At 41.4% G+C, this 26,017-nt stretch overlaps 1 protein-coding gene across 1 annotated transcript in view; it reads left to right on the top strand.

Moving 5' to 3' along the window:
- chrm3a (cholinergic receptor, muscarinic 3a) overlaps window positions 1-26,017 on the top strand; it is a 100,445-nt gene that overhangs the window by 3,482 nt on the left and 70,946 nt on the right. The window lies entirely within an intron of this gene.

Here is a 26,017-nt window from a genome sequence, read left to right as displayed (position 1 = left end):
CCAGTGTCTATTCCACAAGTTACCACCGGCTAAGGTTATGACGTTGAAATACCTATTTACTGTTCCATCTCATTGCGTAATGCACGGTCTCATCATCCCAACCAGGAAATGTATAAACTTTATCTCCACTGTAAAAAAGCATCAAGACATATATCTATGTTTTCAGCAGTAGAGATTTGTATAAACCTTGCTGTCTGTCTCTCCAACTCTTGCAACATTGTTTCAATATTGAAATTCGATCTCTAGCTGGCCCATAGTAATGAACGGGTCAGGATGAGACAGACAGGCAGCTTTTCTCAGCCAGTCGAAATCATGAATCAGCATCATTTTTATGTCATGTCAATAGAAAAACAGGTCAAACAAAGTGAAATTCAGATAGTTTGCTGTCTGGGGGTAGAAGCTATTGCCCAGTCTGAAAGCTTTTGCCATGATGCTCCTATACTGCCCGCGTCTCAGTGATGGACGTGGGGAGAACAGGCTGTGGCCTTGATGATCTTCTTGGCCTTCCTGCGACACCTGGTGTTTAGGTGTCCTGGAGGGCAGGCAGTGTCCACCCAATGGTGCGTTCGGCTGAGCGTACCACCCTCTGTAGAGCCTTGCGGTCAGTGGCGGTGGAGTTGCCGTACCAGGCTGTGATGCAGCCCGACAGTATGCTCTCGATTGTGCTTCTGTAGAACACTGTGAGGGCTCTCGGGGACAAGCCGGATAATGCCCTCGAAGCCAGTGTTTGGAGGATATATGGGCACGTTTTGGGCATTATCACTTAAATGATACACCCTTGGCTGGCCTTAGTGGGGCTGGTTGGCCCATTGTTGCTCAGACAAAACTGCATTGCTGTTCTTGCTGTAAATGTGAACTGTTCAATGCATTATTATAGTGAGAATGTTTCAGTCCTTGACCTACTTCATTGCAGCCATACAGGTCCGTTGTACTGTATATTGGCACAATTGTTGCATTTATTTGTGTTTTCCTGAGGAAATATGAGGGAGTGAAGGTCTCAAACTAATTTCCTTCAAAAATTGCATTTTTGTTAAAACTCCTACATGACACAGGCGTATCTTGAGGAAAGGTCTCATTCTTGTTCCAATTATTTTATAATACATTGAAGTAGTAAGCTCCGTCTACTTTTAGAGCAGCAGTTATGGGCTTATTGCAGTCAGCTGGCCAGACGCATCATCTATGTCACTCATTGAGCTTCATTAGTCTTCATCTTTATGTTAAATCCACTTTAATCCACTTTTCCAGGACTCCAGACCAGACCAGAACAGAGTGGCTATATTTAGACAGGGCACCACTCATTCCAGGCAACTGCTCTTTTCAGATAGGCTTTCTATCTAAGGGGAATCTTGCTGTGTTGGAAAACTCCTCAGCTATTGGGGATATTGCTTTTGAGCACTTTTGTTATCATTTCCAGGTAGGGGCCTAGCATGGTGGCAGGTAGCCTAGCAGTTAGAGCGTTGGGCCAGTAACCGAAAGGTTGATAGTTCAAATCCCCGAGCTGACAAGGTGAAACATCTGTTGATGTGCCTTGAACAAGGCACTTTAACCAAATTGTGCCAGGGTTACTGTTGATAATGGCTGGCTGTGACCCCACTCTTAGGGAGAATTGGGATATGCAAAACAATTATTTAAAATAGAATCACCCACCTAATTATTATTCCATGAAAGTCTATAAAAAAAATCCCTGTTGGCATAGTGGATGAAATCAGTATTAACTCACCTGAAACTGACTGGCTAGCAAATATTCCTCAGATTCCCTGGTTCATGGACTGCAGCTTTTTTTAAACACTGGTCTAAGGTATATTGACTGTTGTAAACACTGGTCTAAGGTATATTGACTGTTGTAAACACTGGTCTAAGTATATTGACTGTTGTAAACACTGGTCTAAGGTATATTGACTGTTGTAAACACTGGTCTAAGGTATATTGACTGTTGTAAACACTGGTCTAAGGTATATTGACTGTTGTAAACACTGGTCTAAGGTATATTGACTGTTGTAAACACTGGTCTAAGGTATATTGACTGTTGTAAACACTGGTCTAAGGTATATTGACTGTTGTAAACACTGGTCTAAGGTATATTGACTGTTGTAAACACTGGTCTAAGGTATATTGACTGTTGTAAAAACTATCAATGTAGTGTACAGTATAGCCTTCTCTCCTAGATAGAGTCTCAGGAGTGTACTTACATTCCGAGGGCCTGATTGTAGCGAGGCCTTGTGAGATGACTGGCTGCTGTCTCTGCTGTCTCTGCTGTCTCTGCTGTCTCTGCTGCTGCTCTCACAAGGCCTGCTTAGCTTCACAGAAACTGGGAAAATAAATATTGCATGCAATATCCCAAACACATTTCAAAACACACAGCCTAGCTACATCTGCAGCCAACGTATGGGCTGCATTTAAAAAGAGCAATGATTACAATGGAGTTTAATGCACAGTTTTCCTGCATCATTAACAACTTCAGACAATGAAAGGCCTCCTAAAGTCAGGGGCATGCAGTGTAGGCTTTAGTTGATTGGACTATTGATTAGTTGATTGATTTGTAGTTGTATTCAATTGTTTTAGTAGTTGCAAAGTGCTCATCATTCATTGACCTTTACCTCCAGGATGTGGCTTGGTGTGAAGTGCACCATGGGCTTATAGTTAAGTGCTCTTATGAGAGCTGTTAAATAATCTTGTTGTTTGTATTGGCATATTGTATTGTATCTACAGTGGGCTACTTAGAGATCCCTGATCAAAGTCAGATAATGAAAAGTGTTCAACGGGCAGATATTGGGCAAAATGGGAAGAATGCATAATGGTGGGAGAGTGGACATCATCAATCAGGACATTTTATAGCCCATGTTGTCCTCAATTGAAATCCCCAAATTTCTTTGAGAACAGCACATCCAAAACAGCACATTTGGATGTGCTGTTTTGACTGTAATGGAGACACTCCACAGTGCTTGTATTCATATTTATATTATTCTCAAATGTAAGTGTTGAGGGCTGGTCCCCTTCAGGCAGCTCTCCTGTGCTGATGCCTTTCTCTTTCTCTGACAGTGCGAGTCGAGGGAATTTTTGATTAATGGTTAATATATGGAGCCCTTTTCTGTGCCTGCTCTCTGTCTGTTCTATGTACATAAATCAATAAGGCCTAGCTGTCCATCATTTTGTGAGGAAGAGCGAGCGAGAGAGGTGTAGAAGGAAAGAGAGGGAAAGAGAGAGAGAGGGAGAGAGAGAGGGAAAGAGGGAGGGAGGGAGAGAGAGACAGACAGACCTGTTGTACCCTGGCCTTATATGACAGCCTGTTGATCCAAGGCAGCCTCCACTCCAGTCAAGGCGAGTCTAGGGCCAGGCAGCTCCACTCCAGACTAGGCGAGTCCAGGGCCAGGCAGCTGTGTGTGGAGGGATAGCGTACAGAGAGAGGGTGGAAAAGAAATGGATAGAGTGAGTGGAACAGACAGAGAAGGAGCGAGCGATGGTGAGAGCAGCAGAAGGACAGAGCCAAAACAAAACACTGCCAAACTCTCAATTACAGTGATTTGCTACTGGGTTTTCATCAAACACGCAGCTGGCTGTATTATATGGTTTGTTTATTATTCAGAGCTAATGTACTGGGTCACAATATTGATTTGATAAAATATTACTTTCCAAATGAAACTTTAATAGGTCGTTTCTTTAACTTCTTTGTGGCATAGTAATCAGTCAAATTGTTGCCTTTTTCTTACTCTAAACAATTGTTGCATACAATTATTTTCTCTAGGTATATTTCCAAGTAGGAATAGCAAACGTCTCTTCAATATTGCCATTTTGAGATGTACTGTAGCTTAGGCAACTAATTTGATCCAAATGTGCGGTAGCTAACATTGTATAAACCTTGTCGTGTGTCAATCCCTGGGTTTCCCTTTTGGGTTGTCTTTTCTCCTTGGTTAAATAAACACCCAATGTTAATCAGGCTGCCCACACACACTTGTGTCTCACACAATAGAACCATCCAGACCACACATCTTCTGCTTTGTGAGTCATCCGCTTAGAGGGAGTCAAGCTACAAAGGAAACCAGTGACAAATGGAATTGTAAGATAATGAGCTTTAAAATGTATTTAATTGTCCCCCACAATGAAATTGGGGAGGGGACTGTAGATCTGTCTCCATCCATTTGTTCGTACGTTAGTCACACGCGATATCTCAGACAACACAAAAATGACCATATTATAATTTATAATAAATATGGTGGCAGGGTGGCACTACAACAAGAGATTGAAAATGCAAACTTTGAAAAGTCACGCCCCTCACCCTGTTTGACTTAATGTCATGACATTCGGTACATATTTCCCTCTTCTCACAAGGAACAAATTTGCCTCAGGGACCCATAACGTCCGCCATGATGGATTTTCCGCCATTTTGAATTTTGAGAAAAACACTTCCGGCGCTGAATGTCCATGTGGCATTTATGGACAAAGGTCTCTCAGCGGAATATTTTCCAGACTAGTACCTAAAACAACATGGCCGCTATTGACCAATAAACATTCATAGGGGTGTGGTCTGGCACATAAATGAATATAAATCAGTCAAGGATATTGATATTGCAACACAATTTGGTACACATGTTGCAAACACTGTCAAGACTCAACATATGCAAGAACATTCATATCGACCACACGGTGGCACTATAACAGGCACATGTTTATTTATTTTGATCTGTTTGACTGAGTGTGAAATTTGGCACACATGCTGAGGGATATGAGTCTAGCTAACCCACATGATATCTCAGAGATCACTGGCCGGATTTTGACGAAACTTGGGTCAATGATGCATCTTGCCATAGAAATCCGTCATTTACAAAATTACATTGATTGGCCCAAAGGGGGCACTGCATCATTCGTAGGGGACGACATGTTTACTGTTTTCTTGTGTGTTATTTCAAGTAACATAAACAAATAATTTGGAATAACTTTAGCTTATCATTTTCAGTTTATTAGATGTTGAATTATCCCACAACAAGGCTATATTAAATGTAAAGTAATTAGGTTTTTGTCAAACGAACCCAGCAGAATCCGTAGCAGAGTTTCTTTCCATAAGTCTGTGGCATATTCCATTTGAAACATGTCTCCTGCTTGTTTTCCTTTGTTTGTTTCTCTTCACTTCCATGCTTCTTTGATGACACACCTCATCAACCACAACTTCAGAATGTCAAACATCATTTCAGACACTCTGCTAGAATGCATACCTGAATTACATTTTCTTCACAAATTTTCACATTCAAACATTGTTTTGTGGTCGAGCGAGGTGAAGTGTTTTGTTGATAGACACTGATTCATTTATGCACCTTCTGCACCACACATTTCCTCATTTCTGTCTTGTCATGTTTTTTTTGTGGAGGAAGAAAATAAATGTCCCGAGAAGGAAAGGTGCACAATATTGGATTAGTCCACAGAGCATTTGATCATTACTAGGGTTGCAAAGGGATGGTATATTACTGGAAACTTTCAAAGTTTACCAGTAAACTACCAGAATTTGGGTATCTTTCCAGGATTTTATGTAATTTATCTCAAGACATCTAGTGGCCCTTTTGCATACTTTTGCATACCAACTCCTGGGAAGTAAATTAAACAGGGAGAACTGTACCATCTAGCCTGGGGGCTTGAAAGGTAGGTTAACTTTTCACAAAGAAACAGCAGTAAAAGGAACATTGCACATGAACATATGGAACTAGTTTCCTTCTCGTCATTGTAGCTAGCTATAAAGAAACCACTGGGGTCAAATGTCCTATTGTTAGATAGACAGCCTACTATGTAAAGACTGAACGTATGTTTCCAGGATATATGATGACACATTGAAAGAAACCACTGGGGTCAAATGTTCTATAGCCTACTATGTAAAGATGGAACATATGTATCCAGGATATATGATGACACATTTTACAGCAGACGGCCACCTATGATTTCTATGACATTTTACAGCTACAAATCAATAGAACAGGATTAGGAGAATCCAGATTTATTATCCACTTGTATTGGGAGACAAACAGTGGAGCTCAGTCTCTGTGTACATTCCCACGGTTGCCCCTGGTTATTCCAATACAAGCCGGTCGATGAGTGGCCAGTGATAAATCAATTGTCTTTCCCTGAATTACTGCAAGATTAGATGTTCTTTTTCCAACCCCCATCAGATGTTACCAATGCAAAATGATCCTGATTTGGGAGATTCCATTGGTATCTGTCTCTCTTGTGCATAGGGTTGCAAAGCAGTAATTCTTGTAATTAACCGAATCTATGGCAATCTATCATAATGTTGGTAACTCATACTTGATTAACTTAGTTTTTTAAAATTCATATATAGTATTCATTTTTTATATCTGCGTCCACATTGTCCATGAGTTTCTAGTAGATAGACCATATGGTTCATGAGAAAATAGCCTAATTAATTAAAAAAGCATCTGCAACTCGTCCAACTATTGACTTTTATCACAACTGCCACCAGTTTGATGCCAAAACATTGACAACAAATACATAGACATAGTCAAATAAATAAAAGTGTATAAAATAAATATAAAGGATATTTCATGCTGAAACCCTCGTATTAAACACTAATGGTATTCACTAAATTGATGGTTTATATTTAGGATAATGTGTACAGCTTGGTCATACCATTTTTTATTTTAAAATCATCTTATTTAATGATTTCATATATTTTACATGTGATAAGGCCAGAGAGAGGGCCAGAGATAATTACAGACACCTGTGATAATCTGAAGAACCCAAAAGGGCCACTAGACGTCTTGAGATAGATTACATAAAATCTTTGAAAGATACCAAATATCTGGTATTTACTGGTAAACTTTCCAGTATTATTTAAAAAATGTTAATGTAACCTTTATTTAACTAGACAAGTCAGTTAAGAACAAATTCTTATTTACAATGACTGCCTACACCGGCCAAACCGGTATATACCCTCCCTTTGCAACCCTCCTTGTGCACAACCACAATTCCCTTTCATTCTTCTATCACCTCTTGACTGCCAGATCATAAAAACCTTTTAACACATCCCAGGGGATTGTCAGCGCTCCACAAGTGATAATAATCTGGAGCTCATGCTCATCCCTGGAATGTCGACATTTGGCGTGACATGAAAGTGCTCCGATGGAAGTGTGAAGACATTGATTTTGACGTAAACTTTCCATATAGCTAATCTGTTTTAGTTCACAGTATTATCTCTGTTATAGAAAATGTCCTCATGGCAAAAGGCGTAAAATCTTATTACATAAACTGTCTGTAATATAGTGAAACAAATTGTTATTTTCCTATTAGTGTAACTATAGCAAATTGGGAAATTGGGAAATATTGAGATCCTACGATGCTGAAGGAAATTGAGATCAAGGGATTCTGAGCAATAATTAGGATCTGAAGTGGCTGAAGTGGAATCTTTGGATTGGACACAGTCCCTGAGCAAAAAGGAATTGAATGGTTTGGCAAGGCTCCAACCAATGTATTTCTGGCAGACATTCACTGGCAGACAGAAGAAAATTGTTTAATGCTTTGGTGCTCTCTTGTTTTTTTAAAAGGTAATCACATTCTGAGCTCACTCCATTTTTTTATACAATGTGGACACACACTGAATGGAGTAAGTGCAAATTACTATCATTCAACCACAACATAGAGCATACACAGAAATAGCACATTTAATTTGAAGCAACTTTCACCACCCTACATTAAAGCTGACAGTATTAGAATCTACAAAAATATAATTGCTTAATTTCTTGTGTCATTAAAGTAACACAGAAACACGGTTTGGAATATTAACTGTAGCTTACCTAGCTTGCAATGTAGGTCAAGTTAATTGTAAATAGCTTGTTTACAGCAAGCTTATACTTCAGAGTTTTCAGTTTATTAGATGTTGAAATATTCCACAAGGCTACATTAAATGTAAAGTCATTAGGTTTTTGTCAAAAGAACCCAGCAGAATCTGTAGCAGTTTCTTTCAATAAGTCATTACCTATCTTTGTTTGTTTCTCTTCACCTCAATGCTTCTTTGATGACACACCTCATCAACCACATCTTCAGCATGTCAAACATAACTTCAGACACTGCTAGAATGCATAACTAAATTACATTTTCTTCATAGGTTTTCAGGGTGAAGTGTTTTGTTGATCGACACTAATTAATTTATGCACCTTCTGCACCACACATTTTCATTTCTGTCTCGTCCAGAAGGAAAGGTGCACAATATTGGATTAGTCCATATTATTCCACTCAACGGTTGCACCGTTTGTCTTGCCAGAGCCTCCATAGTCTATACCATTCAGAGATAAGAGTTATAGACAGTCTGTGATGGTCACTCCTTGTGTACCTAACAACAGTCCCTATGTCACCAACCTACATAACAGCTGACAGTATTAGAATCTACAAAAATATAATTGCTTAATTTCTTATATCCACTGTTGTTTATAGGATTCGTTTTTCTTCCAAGAAAAGATTGTGGTTGAGAGAACTAGCTGATAATTTGGCCCAGATCTGCATTGCACTATCATCTAAAAACTGCTCCTCACAGGCTCCATCTTTAGTGCTTCAATGTCTGCCTTCCAGCCTGCAATCATCTGGCATAGGTAAGTACTTACAGTACATCAGTCAATCCCTTAACTGCTGCAAAGTGTCAAGGGAGTCGGACGTCTTTGTGACCCTGTTGCTGCTCCTATGACGTTTATTATTTACTTATAAGACATCATGATATTATGTGATGTAATTAATAAATGACTAAAGCCTATTTAGAGCGTGAGGGAGCAGCCACGAGTCTGAGTCATTTCCCTGTCTTCTCCGTAAAGACTCCTTCAGCCCAGGCAGGGCTGTTTCTAATAACCAAGTACTCCAGCCTTACATCATAATCAGGAGATGTCTGGCTTTTTAACATAGTTCCAAATCAAGTGTTGGGCCCCCCTTTTTTTGGGTGCGTTTCACGGCTTTAGTATTGTCCAATTTGTAAGTCGCTCTGGATAAGAGCGTCTGCTAAATGACGTAAATGTTAATGTGAAAAAGAAAAGGCCCAGATTCATGTGGTTAGGGTTCAGTTAGGTGTTTAATTGCCTGCTCGGTGGATGTCTCGGATGGAAAATCCTGAATTATTAAACGGTAAACTTAATCAGTGCCAAGAAGACAGAACTAGTCGGCTTTCAAGAGCCAGCCGTTAACCAAATTCCTCGATTAACCCTCACCTTCACACATATTGTGTTTGGTTATCTAGCTGATGAAGACGATCCACTTCCCCCTGTCAAAAAGCATGTAATGAAATGAAAAGAAAAATCCTTCACAATGCCCAGCACTTGGCAGTGTGTTTCTGGTAGCAGTCTGAGTAGTGCATAACCAAAATGTTGTAAGTGTCTTGGTACACTGGCCAGGTAGCTGCAATGGACCTTCTTTTTTGTTTCCTTTGATTGATATAGAACAAATATAAACATGGTTTCTATTGATTGCTTTTCTGAAAATAGCCAACTCGTTCATGTCTGTTATTGGACCCTGTCATCGTGTTTAAGTGGTGGTTAAGTCTTTGTGTTCGCACTCAATGAGTCCATCAGTCAGTGGATGTGACATGCAAAACGTAAACATGACACAGGCCTTGTCTGAACAGCGGGCTCAGTCGATTGCTGCACCAAACACATCCATCATGGAGATATATGCAAATGATCCTAGCGTACTGGGTCTGACATCGGTACTCTTCCTTTAGTTCATAAGTCTTGTCAGAACACAAGCTGAATAAAACAAGCAAGCATACACTTCTTTAGCCAGTTTTCTTCGTTATAAATTATCCCCAAACTCGATGATAAGCTTAATCATGAAAGGTTGATTTTCAGTTTACAACTATCATCATCATCATCATCATCATGGCTCTTAAAAAGCCAGAGAACTGTAGCGTTAACCTTTCATAGTCATATCAACTCAAGTGCTAAAGAGCTCTGGTTTGGGTCAATGTAACTTCAGTGCAACAAAATGGAAAGTTAATTTAGAGTCGGTCCTGTGAGGGCTTAGCAAGCAACAGAGATCATATTCATGAGCAATGACCAAACTTAGATTTTTAAGCTCTTGGTAGACTTTATGTTCCCGTTTTTTCTGGAAAGCAAAGTCTGTTCAATACATTTTGGTGGATTCATACAGTCAACACATTCAATATTTTCAATTTTTTTAATGTACGCTATGGTTATACAAGTCAACGCTTCTTTACACTTTTCCTGCATGCATAGCTGGGGACTTTTCTAATTTTCGGACTGATGTTATGTCTGGCAATAATGGGACAAAATTCATTTTCCTCCATCACAGGCTCTCTGTTTGCTTACATTGGGCATAATGAACCATTAATTCACTGCTGTCGCCTGCAGACCGCAGTCATTTTGAGAAGAATTAGCTCTTGGAGAGACAGGGCAGAGACAGAGTCAAGGCATATAAGAGTTTCCATATGCCCAGTGCCACAAGACACTGGTCATTTTAGTTAAGATGGGCATTTGTCTTAATGAGGCTTCCATATATTAATTTACGCCTGTTTCTTCACAGTTTAGTATACTTAGATACAACGAGGATGCTGGTTGGTATTTTTGCGAGTGATTGTAAGGGGGGCATTATTTGCAGACCCTAACCCTAGGGCGTCATACACCTTAGTAGTGATTGCCATATTTGGTGTCTTTCTCACTATGTTCTACTATGTTGGTTATACAAGTGGATGAAAGAGAGAGGGCCCATTCCAACCAGCTTGAAAGAGCTTGCCCCTGACCAGAACAACACAATATTAGAGCTAGTCTTAAAGCCCTCTCTCCCTGTAGGGCTCAGTCTGTCTCTGTTCCCTCTCTGTGAATTCTCTCTAATAAGTCCTCATCACTGCTGACTCTGCCATCTCCAGAGGACAGGGTTCAGATGTTCTTTCCCCCTCAGTTGACCCAGTGAAAGCAACCTGCTTAATTGGTATTAGAAGGGACTCAACTATTTGTCACATCTGATAGTCAATACTGTTGGTTTAAAGATCTGTATCTGTTTACTTGCCTGTCACTGAATGTGACATTGTGACAAGTTATTGAAATAAATAAGACTTCTGAAGGGTTTTAGTTAGGAAGTGTTGTGAATGAATCATTCTTATCTTATCTGTCAGTTTGAAATGTAAAAATAGACGCCGTCGGTTTTCTTGATCGAAGGCGTTACCAATTGCTGCTAATCCCTTGTACAGTACAGTATATCCTTCTGTACTTTTAACTTAGTGAAGCTTTTCCATAGCCACTGTTGCCACAGGTCTTCAATAAAGTTTTTTTAGGATCTGACAGTCTTTCCATATTCTGTGACGAAGACTTTGTGAAGACAACCAACAAAACGTTCAATATTTCTGTTATCTTTTCATCTTCTCTCAGTTTATCAAATTTGTGTTGTTTGATGTTAAAGGTCTGGGAGCATAAGAAAGATATTGCATTGGAACATCAACTTTGTGTTCTCGTCAGTTTATGCCCTGTTATTTACACAACACTGCATGGCTAAATTAAAAACAAATACTTTTAAAAGCAAAATAATAAATAAAAATGCTGTTCCCATGATATCAGAAGATTGACTTTGAATCCTACATGGCAATAATGAAATGTGCGAAAGTCTCAGCAGAGATGCTTTGAAAACACAAACACTTCCCACTAGTGAGTGTGCCTTACTATGGAAAACATATATGGGAAGGAGTTAACTAATAAGTCCTTCCGATGCCGTGAGAAAATATTGCTTGAGGACAGTTTGGTAGTGAAGTGTTTGTTTTAGTGATACACTATTTAAAGGGCCCCATGATGTTTGAGTCCTCTCTCAACCTCTGATATTTTTCCCCAGTTTTCTATTCCACAGGAAATTCTTCACAGCGTCTTACATAGCCTTTAAAGATCTGCAATAGAAATAGGATATCTGAGTCTTTTGATTGACTCTGCTAAAATACTTAAAGGGCGACTGCACTGCCTGATTTGGCCTCGTTTTAGATTTGGTTAATTAAGAAATGCCAGCGGCCATTACTGAATACAAACGTGAGTTGGTTTCGGGGTGTGGTTTGATGTGGGTGTCTCTTGTGTGTGTTCACAGGTGGGAAGAGTTAGTCAAATTATTTAGCCAATTAGCTTCAGCCGACTGGTGTGCGACCGTAGCGAAATTAGTTTGACTTTGGATAGCCTATCTCTGGAGATAGTTAAAGACCGTCAATAAATTACACAATGTAAATGTGTAAGGGTTGGTGAGGTGTGACCCAGGTGCGGTGCAGGATAGACAGTAGGCAGTAGGCAAGGATGGTGAAACAAGGATCTTTACTGGTGGTCCAAAAACCAGGATACAAAACAACAGACTATTCACAAAAACAAATGAGGAGCACATAGGTCTCCAAAAAACAGGCTGACAGCAAACAATACGAAATACTAACTCTGACTGGAAAAACACAATGACACAGGGAGAACACTTCTCGAGTACCTGTAACTCCGTCACGTGATCCGACACTGATACATACTGCTTGACATCAAGGAACTAGCAGAGAAAACTGAGCAAGGGAACACAGGGAAGTGAGGGCATAAATACACAAGTGAATCAGATAGACACAGGAGACCCCAATAGGCAGATAACTAGTCCCGACTGTGAGTGAGGAGGTGTCTATGGTTGTTGGAGAATGACACCCAGTGGGTCGCTCCGGAACTGTGACCCATTCCTATAACAGTGCCCCCTCCACCCCCGACGAATGGCCCCAGCCGTTCACCTCGGCTCCTGTATCAGCCCCAGAATGCTGTATCAGCCCCAGAATGTCCCACCTGGGCACCCCGAACCGCTCCTCCGGCCCATAAACCTCTCAGTCCACCAGAAATAGGAGACTCCTCCCCACCCGCCGGCAGTCCAGGATCCGGTCCACCGTAAAAGCCGGCTGCCCTCCGACGAGGCGCTGCGGGGGAACAGGACGAGGAGGGGGAGCCAGGGGACAGGTGGCGACGGGCTAGAGGAGGGACACATGGAACGTGGGATGCACCCGCATGGTGGGGGGAAGTTTCAGGCGGTAGGTCACTGGGTTGACTCGCCGGACCCCTCTGAATGGCCCAACGGGACCGCCGCCGCCTCCTCTTCCTCGGGGAATAGGGGCACTTGGGGATAGGCAGGGGTCGGAGCAGCCCTGCCTCGGGCTGACGTGAGCTCTTCGTGCGTGCGCACACCGAGCAAGCAGCCACAAAGGCGCGCATATCCCCCTTAGCAGATGGCCACCAGAACCTCCTACACAGGAACTCCAACGTCCTGGCGCCCCTTGGATGGATGGTAAGGTCGGACGCGTGTGCCCACTAAAACAGTCGCTAGCGCGCAGCCTTGGGTACGTACATCCTCCCCGATGGGCCTCTGTCCTGATCGGGCTCCCGCCGTAGCGCTGCTCTGACCAGCCTATCAATTCCCCACGAAACTGGGGCAGCCATCAGGGCATTTTGGACAATAGGGTCGTCCCTCATAGCCAGTGTCTCCGGCCGGGACAAGGAAACCAATCAATGTTCCTCATCAATCTACACACAATACCCCATAATGACAAAGCGAAAACAGGTTTTAGAAATACCTTATTTACATAAGTATTAAGACCCCTTGCTATGAGACTCGAAATTGAGCTCAGGTGCATCCTGTTTCCATTGAACATCCTTGAGATGTTTGTACAACTTGATTGGAATCTGTGGTAAATTCTATTGATTGGACATGATTTGGAAAGGCACACACCTGTCTATATAAGGTCCCACAGTTGACAGCATGTCAGAGCAAAAACCAAGCCATGAGGTTGAAGGAATTGTCCGTAGAGCTCCGAGACAGGATTGTGTCGAGGCACAGATCTGGGGAAGGGTACCAAAAAATGTCTAGCATTGAAGGTCCCCAAGAACACAGTGGCCTCCATCATTGTTAAATGGAAGAAGTTTGGAACCACCAAGACTCTTCCTAGAGCTGGCCGCCCGGCCAAACTGAGCAATCGGGGGAGAAAGGCCTTGGTCAGGGAGCTGACCAAGAACCCAATGGTCACTGATAGAGCTCCAGAGTTCCTCTGTGGAGATGGGAGAACCTTCCAGAAGGACAACCTTCTCTGCAGCACTCCACCAATCAGGCCTTTATGTTAGTCGCCAGACGGAAGCCACTCCTCAGTAAAAGGCATGTGACAGCCCACTTGGAGTTTGCCAAGAGGCACCTAAAGACTCTCAGACCATGAGAAACAAGATTCTCTGGTCTGATGAAACCAAGATGGAACTCTTTGGCCTGAATGCCAAGCCTCACGTCTGGAGGAAACCTGGCACCATCCCTACGGTGAAGCATGGTGGTGGCAGCATCATGCTGTGGGGATGTTTTTCAGCGGCAGGGACTGGGAGACTAGTCAGGATCGAGGGAAAGATGAACGGAGCAAAGTATCTCAGGATCTCAGACTGGGGCGAAGGTTCACCTTCCAACAGGACAATGACCCTAAGCACACAGCCAAGACAACGCAGGAGTGGCTTCGTGACAAGTCTCTGAATGTCCTTGAGTGGCCCAGCCAGAGCCCGGACTTGAAACCGATCGAACATCTCTGGAGTGACCTGAAAATAGCTCTGCACCGACAATCCCCATCCAACCTGACCGAGCTTGAGAGGATCTGCAAGGAAGAATGGGAGAAACTCCCCAAATACAGGTGTGCCAAGCTTATGGCGTCATATCCAAGAAGACTCAAGGCTGTAATCGCTGCCAAAGGTCTTCAACAAAGTACTGAGTAAAGGGTCTGAATACTTATGTAAATGTAATATTTCCGTTTTTTTATTTTGAATAAACTTGCAAAAATTCCTAAAAAAACAGTTTTCTCTTTGTCATTATGGGATATTGTGTGTAGATTGATGAGGGAAAAAAAACTATTTAATCCATTTTAGAATAAGGCTGTAACGTATCAAAATGTGGAAAAGGTCAAAAGGTCTGAATACTTTCCAAATGCACTGCATAGACCATTTTCAAAACAAGTAGTTGCTTTTTAGGGGCAATTGCTCTTTAAACACTGTTGGCATTGGCACAGCAACAATTACTTATTTATCTTTGAGAATTTAGAATAGGTTTTGTCCACGTTGGGTCATGGATATTGGCATTTGGGACATAAATATTACATTTTAAAGAGTCCTATTCCATCCTTGTAATGACTGAAATTGGAGTAGAAATGACCCATGCTCTAATATTCAATATTATTCCCTTTATTTGCTGCATGGTGCTGACAGGAGAGAGATGAAAGGAGTGATCTAAAAACAGCTATATCCCACCCCTGCCCTGCCCTGCCCTCCCCCACACCCCACCCTCCATCACCTCTGCTGTATCCTCCCCTCAGACAGTCACATATGGATGAGAGAGCATGGATCTCTGCACACACACACACACACACACACACACACACACACACACACACACACAGTGTGTCAGTTAGGAACTCTGTTGGAATGTTGGGTGCTGTGAAGCAGTGATGATGAAAGCCTTGATGACAGTTGGCTCAATGGAGCATGCCGTCAGGATTATTAATGAAGTGTCAAAGGAACTCTACTGAGCTGTGTTCAATTACCCACCACAGATAACATATTATAAGCTACATCAGTTATCACGCATGACTTTTCATTTTATCCATAGGAAGTGTTGGTATAAGTGTGAGGTAGTTTGAAAGTTAACTCCAAATACCAGAGCAAAATCAATGGTCTGTCTGGTCTATTTTACTTGAATCATTTAATACATCCTAGCCAGTGCTTGGATTTCATTGGAGCAAAGAGGGTGTGGTTGTTCAGTCAAAATCCCAAAAGCTTAAATAGCTATTGCTTTTATCAATTTTTATTGCCACCTTGAGCATTCACCTGTATTTCCCTGAGCTCCCAGCTCACACAGCAGGATATCTTCTGCTTCTTTTGAAACTTAGCCTCACAAATGGCTTGTGTAAGATAAAAGAAAGGCTCAAACGCAACAGTACCTGAAAGCGTCTCGGTCCTGTGGCATGTCTATATGCCCCCTTCCTTTCATGGTATGATCTAATAATGACCAGTAGGTCAATGTAGCAAGGCAAGGTTAATGAGATACTGTAGACTACATGTTCTGCTTAGTTATTCATGGTACCATCCCTCCCAACTAATGTAAATTATATCTCCTATTATTGAAAATTACGGTAACACTAAACTTGTCACCCAGTGTCATAACACGTTAACCATGTCATATATGGTCATAACACTGTCATGACCCATATATTTACACCTGTTGTGACATATATTGCATTATTTTATGGCTGGTTATAACACCTACATAAGAGTGCACAAACAGATCAATAAAAACAGATCCATATATTAGGCCTATTAGGCCTACGAAAATGGGAGACACAAATACAATAATGACATCCATCTAACCTGGAGGAGGAAAAAAAGTGGCACTGACCGAATGATAGAGTGAATATGCACACTCACCGGGGATATGGCCGATGTTCTCCACTAGTGCCACTAGTGCTACTTTTCGCTTAAGTTGAGAATTTTGATAACTAAAAGACAGATTGGAGTCTTTTAATTGTCTTCTCTTTACAGCAATAGCCATTTGGTTTCCAAACTGTTTTTCCACAATTGTATTTTTAAATATTGCGATATGCCTGGCTGGGTCTCTCTGCTTATCACGGACAGTCGCAACTTAACCATCATCTTTTTGGTATTTGCCACATGCTCTACCCAAATTGCGGGTCCTTCCGACTGTAGGCTATGCGATTTAAAACAATCCACAGGTTTTTTTAAAGAAGCTCTGTGGCCAAATCATGCTTTCTGGTGTAGTAGCCTATTTTAAATCATTTTATTTATTTCTGTATAAACAGGAGTAAGCTAATTAGGCTACAGTGGGGAGAACAAGTATTTGATACACTGCCGATTTTGCAGGTTTTCCTACTTACATAGCATGTAGAGGTCTGTAGTTTTTATCATAGGTACATTTCAACTGTGAGATTCGGAATCTAAAACAAAAATCCAGAAAATCACATTGTATGATTTTTAAGTAATTAATTTGCATTTTATTGCATGACATAAGTATTTGATACATCAGAAAAGCAGAACTTAATATTTGGTACAGAAACCTTTGTTTGCAATTACAGAGATCATACGTTTCCTGTAGGTCTTGACCAGGTTTGCACACACTGCAGCAGGGATTTTGGCCCACTACTTCATACAGACCTTCTCCAGATCCTTCAGGTTTCGGGGCTGTCGCTGGGCAATACGGACTTTCAGCTCCCTCCAAAGATGTTCTATTGGGTTCACGTCTGGAGACTGGCTAGGCCACTCCAGGACCTTGAGATGCTTCTTAGTTGCCCTGGCTGTGTGTTTCGGGTCGTTGTCATGCTGGAAGACCCAGCCACGACCCATCTTCAATGCTCTTACTGAGGGAAGGAGGTTGTTGGCCAAGATCTCGCGATACATGGCCCCATCCATCCTCCCCTCAATACGGTCCTGTCCCCTTTGCAGAAAAGCATCCCCAAAGAATGATGTTTCCACCTCCATGCTTCACGGTTGGGATGATGTTCTTGGGGTTGTACTCATCCTTCTTCTTCCTCCAAACACGGCGAGTGGAGTTTAGACCAAAAAACTATATTTTTGTCTCATCAGACCACATGACCTTCTCCCATTCCTCCTCTGGATCATCCAGATGGTCATTGGCAAACTTCAGACGGGCCTGGACATGCGCTGGCTTGAGCAGGGGGACTCTTGCGTGCGCTGCAGGATTTTAATCCATGACGGCGTAGTGTGTTACTAATGGTTTTCTTTGAGACTGTGGTCCCAGCTCTCTTCAGGTCATTGACCAGGTCCTGCCGTGTAGTTCTGGGCTGATCCCTCACCTTCCTCATGATCATTGATGCCCCACAAGGTGAGATCTTGCATGGAGCCCTAGACCGAGGGTGATTGACCGTCATCTTGAACTTCTTCCATTTTCTAATAATTGCGCCAACAGTTGTTGCCTTCTCACCAAGCTGCTTGCCTATTGTCCTGTAGCCCATCCCAGCCTTTTGCAGGTCTACAATTTTATTCCTGATGTCCTTACACAGCTCTCTGGTCTTGGCCATTGTGGAGAGGTTGGAGTCTGTTTGATTGAGTGTGTGGACAGCTGTCTTTTATACAGGTAACGAGTTCAAACAGGTGCAGGTAATGAGTGGAGAACAGGAGGGCTTCTTAAAGAAAAACTAACAGGTCTGTGAGAGCCGGAATTCTTACTGGTTGGTAGGTGATCAAATACTTCTGTCATGCAATAAAATGCAAATTAATGACTTAAAAATCATACAATGTGATTTTCTGGATTTTTGTTTTAGATTCCGTCTCTCACAGTTGATGTGTACCTATGATAAAAATTACAGACCTCTACATGCTTTGTAAGTATGAAAACCTGCAAAATTGGCAGTGTATCAAATACTTGTTCTCCCCACTGTATATACTTTTGGCAATTTAATTGAATTGACTTTAGGGAATGCTTCCCCTGGCCTTATGGACACGCCGCCTATGTATTCTAACATCTTCAAATTGCTCATTGGAATTCGGTAAGAATGACGTACGCCATTGCATGTTCTGTTAAGATTAATTACCATAAACTAAATGTGATTTCTGTCATTCTGAGAATCAGGTTACGCAACCAGTGCATATGGGTTCGGTAATTTTAAATGCTGCCCGTCAAATGTCTGGTGCCACATTTTCCTAACAGAAATCCTGAAGGGGCTGTGCCCTCAGACTTCAAGACGGCACCCTACGCTGGTTGGATATCCCCGTTTCGAAATGAGCTAATCATGATCTATTGTTTTACATAGGACTGCCCCAGCCTTTCTGCTTCTTCCAGCCAGCCAGCCCTTCCGGGTTAAGAAACACAGTAGCTAGCTAGCGCAACACTTGGGACATCGTTTTCTGCTAACATCATGAATAGGGAGCATAAATCATCACACACATTTTCAAAATGTTAAATCAAATATGTAAAACGGTACGATCTTGTGGCTAGCAAGTAGCAACTAACGTCAGCTAGCATAGCTAGCTAGCAATGTTCAGCTCAAAGCCAGACAGTTAATAACTTTAGCTTGCTTGCTATGAACTCGGCTAGCTAATCAAATGTATGTTTTAGTTATATAGTAAATGTACTAGTTAGCTAATTATAGGCTGAATATTTCCATACCCCACTGAAGTTATTCATTTTCCTTCTTGGATGTCCTCTGTTTACATTTGCGTCATTTAGCAGACACTCTTATCCAGAGTGACTGACAGGAGCAATTAGGATGAAGTGCCTTGATTTTTCACCTAGACAGCTTGGGGATTCGAACCAGCAACCTTCCGGTTACTGGCCCAACGCTCTTAACTGCTAGGCTACCTGCCAACCATGCATTCCAGCTACTACTGCTGTACTACCCATGTTTATTCTGGCAAGTTTCATCTAATTTCGGCAAAGCACTAAGTTTCCTAAACATTAATAGATCATAGTCTGGCCCAAAAAGATCAGCAAGTATGACCAACAAAACCTAAAGAGATATGAATCCTCTTTCATCAAGTCAACCTACAATTTCTATCTAATGCAACATTTACTAATGTAAAGAGAAAGAAAAGAGAGAGAATGTACAAAATTAACTTAGTTTCAGGATGATATAATGCATGAAGCAAACGTGGAATGACTGTGACATGTGAAGGTGTAGACTCAGTTCTAAAGATCTAAAGGTATCTTTCATCCCTCTCTGTACCCTGGTGCAGCGGAGCAATTGTTGTTCAGCCTCAGTGTAGCATGATTCTGGTTCTGATTCTGGATAGCTCAACTCCTGTACATTTTGAAAGGACATTTAGATGTCTATGGGGCCGTTTTCCAACCATAAAATTGTAAAACACTCAGTGGGCTATGAGTTTTTCCAACTTGAGACCCAAGGGAGGACGAATTTCCTGTCGAACTAGGGTGTCCCTTAATTAAAATGTTATTCACACAGTATGTCATCACTATGTTGATACATTATTTTCAGTTAATAATTTGGAATGAAAAGGTCTTGGTACCCTAGCTAGCCAGTGCATTTGTGGCACACCTCATATGTCAGTGGTGGACGGCTGGCTTGGGTCTCTTTGAGCTGCTCCGTTGTCTGTAGTCATCCACAGCACCCTCTTGCAGGTACCATCTTCTTCATCTTCTCTGCATCCTACAGCAGGAGAAATGGAGAGACGAGAGAGAGGGAAAAAATAGGTACAGACCGTGCTGGGGTTCATGATGCCTATGCTGAAAAGCAAGTATGCAGGCATCGCCACAGACACCCACATGGGCTTCTGTTGTTAAGTTAAACCACCTCTGCCACTACTTCTTGCAGTACTTAAGGAACACATTGTTTCCATAAACCATTCGATAGACATTCCCTTCCTAAACCAGACTATACATATATAGTCTTGAGACTCTCTCTCTCTCACTCTCTCACTAGGTTATGCTGGCACTAAGAAAACATCCTTTTCCAACAGTATAATTTGTTGGCATTGGGAAATCACACATAACACCTCGTTAAAAGACATAGAGCTTTTTGTTTTACGTTCTGTTTGACTTTGAAGACACTGAGTGGCGATGGCCCCTAGTAAGGTAGACAGTCGACATGGGTTATAATCTATAGTGTAAGTAATGCTTTCTCAACATGGCTCCTCATGTTTAAATCTCACTCAAATAATGTAGCATGATACCACTTTTGAACATCATGTGCTCATACAGTATATATTAATATCACCTTCTTTCACCAAAGAACGCAGTTCTCCAAGCTTGCTGAAACTCTCCCGAAAGGTTTTCATTTTGAGCCCTGACCCCTACAGAAAGATGCTGTTGTTAGAGTGCTGTGATAAAAAGTAGGTTATAGATTGTTAATTCCCATCCTCATTCAGAATAAATGTATAAAATGTGTAACAATATGAAGATATTAAAGCACATTTGATTACTATGCTAGTAGTTATTGCATAAACAAATGTTATATGTGGGGGTTCCCATAGTAAAAGCATTTTCTGTAGAGCCTCTTTCAGTCCTTATGCTGCCTGTCATTTATGATGCAGTTCTATCACTTTATTTAGGCTACTCTATATCTTATAGCTTGGGCTATCATTCAAGCATTTCATGCAAAGAAACACTTCATACTCATTATGTTTGTACAAATAGACAATTTCAAATAGACAGTGAATCAATCATTCACTGATGTGTCACCACTATAATGTTCATTCCGACATTACATCCATCATCCATTGCTGTTGCCACCAGTGCCATTCTATACTGTCGAAGTACAGTTCTAGGTCATTGAACATACAATTTGTAGGCCATATGGACTTCATCCACAACGATTCCGATGATTTTGGAGCTGTATAGGACTGAGGCCAACACTTCTCTCCCAGTCATCGCCAACCAGCTCTCCGGACTTCCGAAGACAAGGTTGCATGGACCCTCCCATATAGCGTACTTGTCTTCCTCCACAACCACTGCTCTAAAACCTAGGGCTGTTGCCTTGTGGATTTGGTCCCTTCGTCCAGCACAGCCTTTAGCGGTGACACGACTGTCAGAATTGGAGTCTCTTTTCCTAGCTTCATGAAGACTAGAACTAGCTAGCTGGTAAATGAGGCTTTTCCCAAAGCCCGTTGGCAAGACCGCCGGCAAGACTGCCATTACATCCTCCCCTCGCACAAAGGATCAAAATGCTTATATTTTAAATCAATCCCTAAGTCGGTCATTACTATGAGGCAGTGTCGTCTGCCTATCTCCTTTTCAGAAAGATCCATCACAGAGTTTTTCTCCCCACAGTTTTAGCTAGCTAGGCTAGTTAGCTAGCCAGCTAGCCTAACTTCAGCTACCGGCTTGTTTACTTATCTCTAGTGGGGGCATAGGAAATTGACGAGGAAGCGTGGGGGGCATTGCGCATGCAAATAACATGCTCAATTCTGAGTGAATATCTAATTTTACACAGCCTTCTGTCCAGACCAGTGAGTCACAGCTCTTCCTCACTGTGTAGTCACTAGTCACGTGGGCCGTGCCAGCCAGGCTAATTTTTACGAACTTTCTGCCTATGGCCCTCCTCATTAGGATTTGTATAGTGGTTGAAATTAGGGCTGTCAAACAATTAAAATAATGAATCGAGTTAATGGCATTAGGTAATTGTGATTAATCACAATTTTTGAATTTGCTCACATTTGGCGCAAAAAAAAAAGAATCAATTTAGAAAGCAGTGCATTGAGTTATAGGCATACTATGTTTTGATTGTAAGGGAAAGAAACACAAAATAATCTGTATCAGGAATTTTCACTGTAAACAACACAACAGTCACATCAATGTAAGAGATAGTGTAGGTAATGTATTATTGTGAAGGAACAATGCCTAGTTGTCTTGTTATGGGATCCTAGGACTATCCTCCAATGATCAGCACCGTCATACTAAGGATCTTGGCTAGGCAGCAACCAAATTCAAGTTATTCATTTTACAACCCAGTCCCACAGTTCCATATTAAAAGTGTAATGAGAAAAGGTTCCGGTTGGTTTTTGAATTGAGAAATCATATCCCCCGCAATCTGGCTCACTCTGTGTCTTTCTCCATTTTCTGAATTAAAGTAGAGTATTCTGGGACTGCAGGACCAAATATCAAGATTTATACGTAGCTTTCATTCCCTGCCAAGGAGATAAATTGTAATCTATTGACCTGAGCTGAGTGAGACCAGCCAGATAAACATTAGGAAGTGTGTGTAACTTCTGCATTATGCTTATGAGTTATTTCCCCTTCTTCCCTTGCCTGGTTACCCATCCACATCTCTCCGGAGATCTGACGTTTCTTCTCCACAATGAGGCTGGATTTGCCTCCGTCCCATACAATTTCTAGAATGCGAACATATTCTGACCGTTCTGATTGGTCCTAGAAACCGATGGGTTGGGCCAGAGCTGGCCTACACGATGACGTTATCAACTTTGATACTCTGATTGGTTAGATTAGTTAGACAAATTGCTGATGAATTTGTTTTGTACAAACAATACCCCTCATTTTGAAGTCACACAAACGACTTTTAGGCTGTCAGTTTCAGACCAAATGTATGTAACGATCGATAGAGCAGCGGAATGAAGTTCAGGGTGAGTCGTTAGGCAACCTCTTCCCTCAGATGATGTGAAGGTTGAAGTCGTGAAGTCTGATGTGAAGACTATTGCTGGCTGTCATATCCGCCCCATTGGCAGTTTATCCCACTACGACACTATACACTGTCAATTATTCCTTCAGTGTCAGTTTCATACAGGGCAAGGTCAGTAAAACACACCTACAAACAGCACATTGCATTAAGCCCACTCCACGGTTACTGCCGTAGCCAGAAGGAAGGATTTCACCTTTGGAACACCCAGTAGAACTCACCTGTCAATAAATCCTCTGTAAAGAATTGCAATGGAGTTAACATTTGACATATCCAATCCATGAGGAACAACCCACTGGGCACACTGGTTGAATCAACATTGTTTCCACGTCATTTAAATAAAATGTAGCTGAACCAACATGGATAGACGTTGAATTGATGTATGTGCCCAGTGGGAAGTTGTAAGTGTATGAGCGCTCCATCTTGCCCTCCCACCAAGCACTTTCAGATCCTTCAGTTCATCAACCAAGCAGTGTTCCTAACTAATTGCATTTTGTATTGTAAATGTTTATGTACAGTGTTAGGCTTTGAGAACATACAGTATATTATAACCCTGTCCGTCTGTGGAACCTGCACTGCCATCCTTCCTTCAAATAGTCTCCAAGTAATCCCTGAGGATAGGTTCATTTTCTTTAAACATTCAACATTAGGCCCTAAATTGGCTGTGACAGTGGAGACAGTGGGTTTGTTTGATAAAGAGCTTTAAAAAATTGAAGAAAGATGCCTCACTTTGGCTCAAAGTATCGCTCTCCTTAGCTCTCTTGGAAGGATTATGTAATGTAATACTTTCAAGGATTATATTGATATTAGATTATTAAAGGTATTCACTCAGATACATGCTCGCAATTAAGGGGTAAATAGGATTTTGTTAGAGTTCTGATTATTCATGTTGTTTATGAAGTTCACCATGAGGACATCAGAGAGTAAATTAAGCTTATTAACACTGACTGACAGCAACATACATTATTGGATTTTCACTACAAATGTTATATTTCAGTAACACAATTCATTTTTATCATTCATGAATATGCCAGGACTCAGTATGTCTCTGTGGCTAAGGAAAGAATGAGCCTATCTGCCTTGGAGAATGTTCCTGACATGTCTCATGGCAGCTGGAGAACCATTGTACCTGCATTTCAATGGAAGCCCAGCACAATTTCAGCAGAGGGTGTGACTTGACTGACATAGGTTCAAATGTCTCACATTGATATTCCCATCTCAGTCAAAAGCAGTCTATTAGACTGCATCCCAAACCGTAAGGGTGGCCTGGTCAATATCATAGTGCTTATTTGCTGTCACAAAGCCATTGATAAAAGCTCTCTGACTCTAGGCCACACAATGCAGAGACAGGCTTATAAGTGGTTGGATAGTTTTAAATTCATGTCTGTTGTGTTTATGTTACATTATGAAACATGGCTGTGACTTTAAGACTGCTGGCACCACTTTCTCTGTCATGAGGTTTATATAGTCGCTCCTTGAAGTAAACAGAAGAGGAGAGTGATGTGGGATGCTACACATGGCCAAGTGTTGTATATGGGTTTTCCGTATGGCTGTTGTATCCTTGTGTGGGGAACATTACTCAGAATAAACATCTAAGTGATGAAAACATTATCTCATAGGATGTACTGTAGCCTACATTATAACATGTTATTTTCAGAGATGTGACTTAACTCATCTTCCAATTGTCCACCTAACCTCGTGACTTTCCCCACTCCTTATAGAGCAGGGATCATCAACTAGATTCAGCCGCGGTTAGATTTTTTCTTGAGTGGATAATATTTGACTAAAACAATCACTTCAAACCTTGCAAACATTTGTATACGATCACATATACAATATCTCTCTAATATGCGTGGGAATACTTTGGAACAGATTTCCAAAATTAAAATCACTTGGAGCTGATTGGCTGGTGTTTTTACAGTATTTTATGTCCAACCCCAAAAATGATAATAATCCAACAGTTGGAGAACCCTGTTATAGAGTAGAGTAGCTTTTGGTCAGTGAGACTGACAGTTATGTCATTTGGATTAGATCAAGTGATTACATTCAGATGATCATTCAAGATGAGTGATCAAACCTAATTGGATTGTAACTGATTCTAAATTCCCTTACAGGACAAAGAAGGGTCTGTGGCATGCTAAGTAGGTCTTATCTGTGCAAACAGATGGGTTTTATCCCACTGAGTTCCGTGCAGTCCATGTCATGACTATAGAAAGAGGGGTCTTCATTCCCCACCATCAGTCACACTATCATCCCCGACTCGCCCCCTCTCACACATTCCTCTATGCAGTAGCACAGCTGGACAGAAAATGCACTTCAGTACACCATCACTTCATCATACTGAGGTATTTATTAGACATTCAGTAAGCCCTGACTTACCCTGGTTATTAATTATCAACAAATCAAGTATGCATCGTTGTAGGTGGTTTAACACATATGTAAAAGATTGGTGTTATCTTGTCTTAAAAGCTTTTAGTTATGGAGATATCCAATACCATGTGTGCCCTTGTTGTTGTCATGAGGTTTCAGGTTTGAGGTCCTTTTTTATGATGTCACATTGGACCTCACACCTCTTAAAGTGGAACTGACAGCGTTTTAACTACTTTGCAGATATGAAAAAAACAGAATCATAATATCAGTAAAAAATATCAAATTCTCAGTTTATGCTTCAAAACCAACTTTATAAGAGGTTTTAAAAATAGGTTATATTTGAAGCAAAATTCCATGACGTACAGTAAGGCAATAGATGGATGCAGTTCAATGCATGATTAATATAATTCACCAATACATTCCTTGGTAGTCCCAAAACATATTGCTATCATGTTGTAAATCACAGCTGGCCTGGTATATTGTTTGCTGCCTCCACCCATTCGGGATGCACTGTTTCAGTTTCAATTACTCAATATTTTG

The sequence above is a fragment of the Coregonus clupeaformis genome, chromosome 37 (assembly GCF_020615455.1).
Source record: "Coregonus clupeaformis isolate EN_2021a chromosome 37, ASM2061545v1, whole genome shotgun sequence".
Classification (NCBI taxonomy): domain Eukaryota; kingdom Metazoa; phylum Chordata; class Actinopteri; order Salmoniformes; family Salmonidae; genus Coregonus; species Coregonus clupeaformis.
The sequence above is the reverse complement of the archived record's forward strand: the minus strand, read 5'-3'. Positions and strand labels throughout refer to the sequence as shown.